The sequence below is a fragment of the Phyllopteryx taeniolatus genome, chromosome 10, assembly GCF_024500385.1.
Source record: "Phyllopteryx taeniolatus isolate TA_2022b chromosome 10, UOR_Ptae_1.2, whole genome shotgun sequence".
Classification (NCBI taxonomy): domain Eukaryota; kingdom Metazoa; phylum Chordata; class Actinopteri; order Syngnathiformes; family Syngnathidae; genus Phyllopteryx; species Phyllopteryx taeniolatus.
The window spans coordinates 25,125,803-25,131,921 of NC_084511.1; positions in this window are offsets into that span (position 1 = coordinate 25,125,803).

A 6,119-nucleotide genomic window follows, 5' to 3' on the forward strand; every position below is an offset into this window, starting at 1 on the left:
TGGCTCGAAATAAACTAAAACGTCAGTCAAGTCATCGAATAATAATGGACCCCCACTATTACAAAAATTATATGCATTTTATTCTCATGTAATATTAATTTAATGGACTTCAATCCTTAAACTGCATTTGTTTGTTGGTACTGAGTGTATGATACAAATTCGATGTACAGAATTTGAGAGCAAAATGCTAAATGGTTAGCAATCACGATTCGCATTAGCGTGCTAGCGATTAACATTTTAGGTAAAAAAAGAAATTCTACCTACCATACAGCTCACTCATATTTATCTTGTTACATGTACATTACACGTCTTAAAGTGTCTTAAAAATCACAGACGCTCCTTTGTCGTTTTTGGGAAAGTTTATGCGACCCAACACTGCGTCCGTCTGCAAAAAATGTCCATGTGAAACAAGGGTTCTGGCAAAACTGGCGGAGCTTCGAGGCAGAAATTTTGTGTCGATCTGTTTTTTAAGTTATATGATTTTTTTCCCCCCAGCTCTACTCCCAACACTCATCCTAAGATGGTTTTCTCTCTGCATTTTGATTTGTTCGATGCAATTTTATTGGTGGAAACCCCTGAACCATGACATTTTTTATGGCTATTTTTATTTTATTTTGACATTACCCCCCCCCCACCCCCAGTAAATCCAAACTAAAACATAACAAGGACATGAAGAACTACTCATGAAGTATTGTGGCGTTGCCGGCCCTGTCACTGTGAAAGCCATTTGGTGTAAATTTTCAGCACTGCGTTTTTTTTTCATATGGTGGGCTATTAATGAGTAAACCATCTGGAAGTGATGTCATGTTTTGCTCAGATAAACGGTGCCAGCGGCCACATCTGCTTCTTTTCCATCCAGCATGCCCTGAGTGCTCTTGTTGTTGTTGTGGATACCGACTATGTTAACAGCGCTTTGCAGACCATGGCCTACTAATGTAGCACAAAACTTGCACACGGGAACTGAGTTTGGCAAGAGTGTTTTGCTTTTTCTTTGGCTTTTTTCCACGTGACATGTATAAAAAAAAATTTAAAAAAAAGGAGCAGTCATAGCAGGACGGGCTGTTAAGACACCAGTCGAGTATACCGATTAGGGCTCATTTGTGTGAAATCTCGAGTAGGAGTTCCTCAACGTACGAGCCCAAGAATTTGTCCGAAATGGCTGCTTCAACCCAAAATCGCCAACTTCCTATTTAATTCCGGGGCATGGGTCCTTGAGACTTTTTCATACATACTGTTATGACAGACATGTCCTCTCAATTTTATGTTGAGAAGTTAAGCTAGTATAGGGGTCTGATTTCTTTTTCTAACTATCAAGGGCAGGGATGCCCACACTTTTTCAACATGCGAGCTACCTACGATTAAAATGACAAAACATATACAGTATTTCTTTATAAAGACATTGAGCATTATTTTTTATGCACACTATATGTTGGTGTACCCTGCATAACTGCATGAACCCATATTGCAGGATACAACTAGTGCATGTAACCCACTAAGCCGTATAAGTAAGATGACGATATTAACAGTTGACGAATCAAAATTTGGCCGACGAGGACTCGTATCAGAAGAAACCAGATTCTTATGGAGCGGTGTATCTGAGCAACAATAATGACACAGATTAACAATTGCAAAGCACTGCTACAACAAAATAAAAAGAAAATAAAGCAAAAGAAGAAATGTGCGCACAAAAAAACAACAACAACAATAATAATAACTTTTGACCACTACTGGTCAAAAGTTTTAGAACACACCAATTTTTGGCTGCTGTTGTTTTTTAGTCATTATCTACGACTACTTATCTTAGTTTGTACACTTTCAAGCTATTTATTGGACTTGAGCTACTTGACTTTCAATTTTTAAAAAAAAGTTTTAGACCAATGCAGCTTTTTCTCTCACTCTTTATTATTATTATTTTTTGAATTGAACGTGAATTATCCCATTTGTGCCCCTGCTCCATCCTTTCCCTCCTCCTCTGCATTCCTTTGTTCATCATTTCTGTCACTTTCTCCTCTTTGGACCGCTCACTCTCAACATTTTTTTTCCCCCCCAATTCCTGCTGCTTTCCTGATGTTTTTTTGTTTTGTTTATGTGGAATCTTTCTCTTCCTTCCTCTCTCTTAGGCAGACCTCAACTCCACTGCTGCAGAGTTCATCTCGGGATAAAACCCTACTCTTACACACACACGCACACACGCCGTGTGTTCATTGAATCAAAGTAGTAGGCGTGACGGTGCCCGGGGACAGATGGAGAACAGTGAAGAAGAAACAAAGATGATCTCTGATGCAGGAGGAGGATTATGGACATGAAACATCGCATGACATTAGTGCAGATTTTTTCTGGTTGATACTTGACTTTTCTATTATGATCCATTTGGGTTTAGTCCAGAGTGCTTTGGAGATTCGACCTGATGACTTTTGCAGCCGATGATGCTTAATTTCAACACGACATCTGTTTTCAGTCATCATGTAGACCATGCGGGCATACCGTGAAAACGGGATACAATGAATTCAATGCATTCCTCGCCAAGTTAGTCATGATGACCCCCACCTTGCACGATAGAAATAAAGAGAACAACTTGAAATAATGCACCAAGTTAAAAAAAATTGAAAAGATCCACAGAACGCTATTTTCCGTGCACATTTGTATGTGTCATGATCGCTTCATGATCGAAATAACTTATAGAGTAAAAAAAAAAAAAAAAGGTCTTGCAGTGTATGCGCCATAATAGTGAATGTGGCCACTCCCCTAGCTGCTAATTGATGGTAACTGCATGACAGAAATACAAATAAAAACTAGAAATAATCCACAATGTAAAAAAAAAAAAAAAAGGCCATGTAATGCTGGGTCAGTTGTCAAAAGATTTTCCACGGCACGCTTGGTCACATCGAGTTCCAGACGATAGCTGCCCACGTAGTAGGTACATTAATGTGACTAAAGTTCCGTTACAAAATGCAGCTAAATGCAATGTCCCGTTTTTGTTGTCGCCATAGCGTGCAGTAAACAAGTCCGGCAGAATCAGTGTATAATTGCATGTTGCGCTCAGCGAGAGCTTCTATTCTTACCATCGCACTCGTGTGTGTGTGTGTGTGTGTGTGTGTGAAGTCGAGAGGCTTGTGTTTGGATTAACCTTCACCGCTCCCAAAACCTTGGTGATGTTGAGCTTTTGGGTGAAATTTCAGAATCAAGCTATAATGCACAACAATAATCCCCCTCCATCGCTGGTGTTACGTTCCAGACCGCCGCCGCAATAAGTGAAATCAGCGATACGGAAATACCCGATTAAAATACATACCTAGGCATGTCTTCATAACATTTACGGCACTTAAAATTGTTTTTTTTTTTTATGGTCTTTAAACACACTTTTAAAACAAAACAAACACTTATAAAAATAATATATTGAGAGAGAGCAGGAACTATGGATAACACAAAAATATTGTACAAATAGTATAAAAAATAGAGTAATAGCACTTCCCCAAAAATATTATGCGCTATAACGGGGCCGCAAAGCACGAACCACGATATAGCGTGGGATTACTGTATAACCTTTACAGGTGATTTTAATTGGACCTTTTTATACCTTTGAATGCACATGTCCAACGGTTTAATGTTTCAGTCATTTTTGTACAACGATTGAGACTATCCCATCAATTAATTGGATACAAATTGATTTTGCATTATTAAACAACTAAATGTGCACGCGAGGTGCAGGCGGGGCTTGGCTTGGTGAGCGACGTGGGACTCAGCGAATGAGAGCGTAGAGTTGGCTCAGGTTAGCGGCTAGCTGTCAACTGGCTAACCGTCAGCCAGCCTGCGTGTTGACTGACTTCCCGTCAGTTGCTGCCGTAGCAGCTCGTCAGAATCAGAACCATCTTTATTTGCCGAGTATGTCCAAAACACACAAGGAATTTGTCTCCGGTCGTGGGAGCCGCTTTAGTACGACAATAAAGTGCCCACTTTTGGGGACATGACAAGGTAGCTAAAGTTGATCTATTGTCATGGCAATTATATTCCATCTTTGGAGGTAGCCTTGTAACCAAGGTGGTCTGACAACGGTGTGAAAGACTATTTCGCAACGCCAGTTAAACACCTGATATTCTCTTGCTCTGTTGTGTCGAAAGCAATTATACACCGTCCATCAAGTGTACGTCACACCAGACGCTGATGATGTCATCGAATTATCTTACTGCGGGATGCTTTGTGTCTGGGTTCTGCGTCAGGACCAGAAATGACTGCTGGTCCTTCCCGAGCGTGACTTTGGAGTCTTTCCAGTTCCATCTGGAATGGAAATAGTGCTGTAACGGTTCGGTTTAGACACATGAAAGACTGGGTTGGGTTTAAAGATGGGTCAATTATTTGTGTTCAACTTTAGGTTAGGTGTGTCTTTGAGTTTCCTCCTGGTTATGTGTCATTAAAACGAGGATGAAACAGCAGCCAGAAGCGCTTCCTCCCTTTGCAGTCTTTGCTGCAAATTCATGATATAATCTGTTGAAAAGCGTCTCAAGTCTACTTTAGAACTACTCCTGCATGTGCTGCTGGGCTGGATTAACAATGCATGGTAGAGGTGACACAATTTGGATATGTGTGTTTTTTAAATTTGGCTTTGTTGTGTGCAGAAATCCATTCAAAACAGATAGCTCTCCTTGCCCACCTGCGACAGCATTACAGAACCTCGATTGCTCCATTTTTGGAATTTAACTCGCTCAGAGCTCAAATTCTGGCTCACAGCACCAAGAAAAATAAAATCTACCTAACTTATGGTTCATAACTCGTAAACGGGGAAACTTGTAAGTCAATATACTTGCATGAAATCTGATTGTTTCAGTCAGGACTGTGTTAAAATACATTTTTTATTATTAGTATTTATAATACTAGTATTTAGTATTGAAGTTCCCTATTAAGAGCCATTGTTCAATTTTGTAAATTCCCGGTTTCCTCCAATGAGTCTCTTACCTTGCCTTGCCCACTGACATCTGGATTTTGGCCTGTTTTACTGCCACTTCCCCTACACCCTGGATGGGATGTTGTGGGGTCTGTGAAGCCCTATGAGACTAAAGGCCTCTTTGTACTCCCGCCGTCGCACGGCCAACAACGCCTGCATTGCATCACGTGACCGACAAATTGACCCGCGCGGCCCCTCTCTGTCGCTTGACGCGCACACGTCAAAAATGGTTGCTGCGCGTAGAATGCCGCGGACACAATCTCTCGTGATTGGCCCGATTTAGTCACATGCTGTGAGGATGTACAACCCCAATTGCAATGAAGTCGGGACGTTGTGTTAAACATCAATAAAAACAGAATACAATGATTTACAAATCATGTTCAACCTATATATTTAATTGAATCCACTACAAAGACAAGCTATGTAATGTTCCAACTGATAAACTTCATTGTTTTTAGCAAATAATCATGAAAATGGAAGGATGATTTTCAAATCATTGTATTCTGTTTTTATTGATGTTTAACACAACGTCCCGACTTCATTGGAATTGGGGTTGTACGATATAGCTGCAATGACCACGCTGGGAATAAGGCTGGGAAATTATTTTCCAAATGACTTGCAGCAAAAAGCACGAGCTCCCAGTTTAATCATGAATCGTGAACCGATCAATAACCTCTTGGTAGCTGTCCAAATGTGTTTCCACAGACACCACCCGTACTCCACTACACAGACAAACAATCACTAGATTGGGCAAACGGAGGATGTGTCCTCTGCAGACCAAACTGAGGACTTATCAAGCTCCCACTTGGGATTGTTTACAAAAAAAGGTTTCGGACCTGCTCACGGGCCAATTTCTCGGAAAGGTCCGACACTTAAGGGGATGATGTCAGCGTAGGGCAAGAAAAGATGAGTCAGGAAAATAGTCTCAGTCAAAGTACTGGTCTATGCCGTTAACATTTTTCTTTGCGCTGCGATGGTTTCTGTGTTAAAGGTCAATATGAGGTCAACCCCAAAGAAGATTTGCTTTCATCGCTAGTGCTTCGTTTGACCCCGTTAAGATTTTTACTTTCGCTTGTGTGGTTTCGAGGATACAGAAATGGCACGACGATGAGAATTCGCCTATTTGTGTACATTTCTTGTAACTAATCCTCAGTTATTAACTGGGAAAAAAATAAATAAG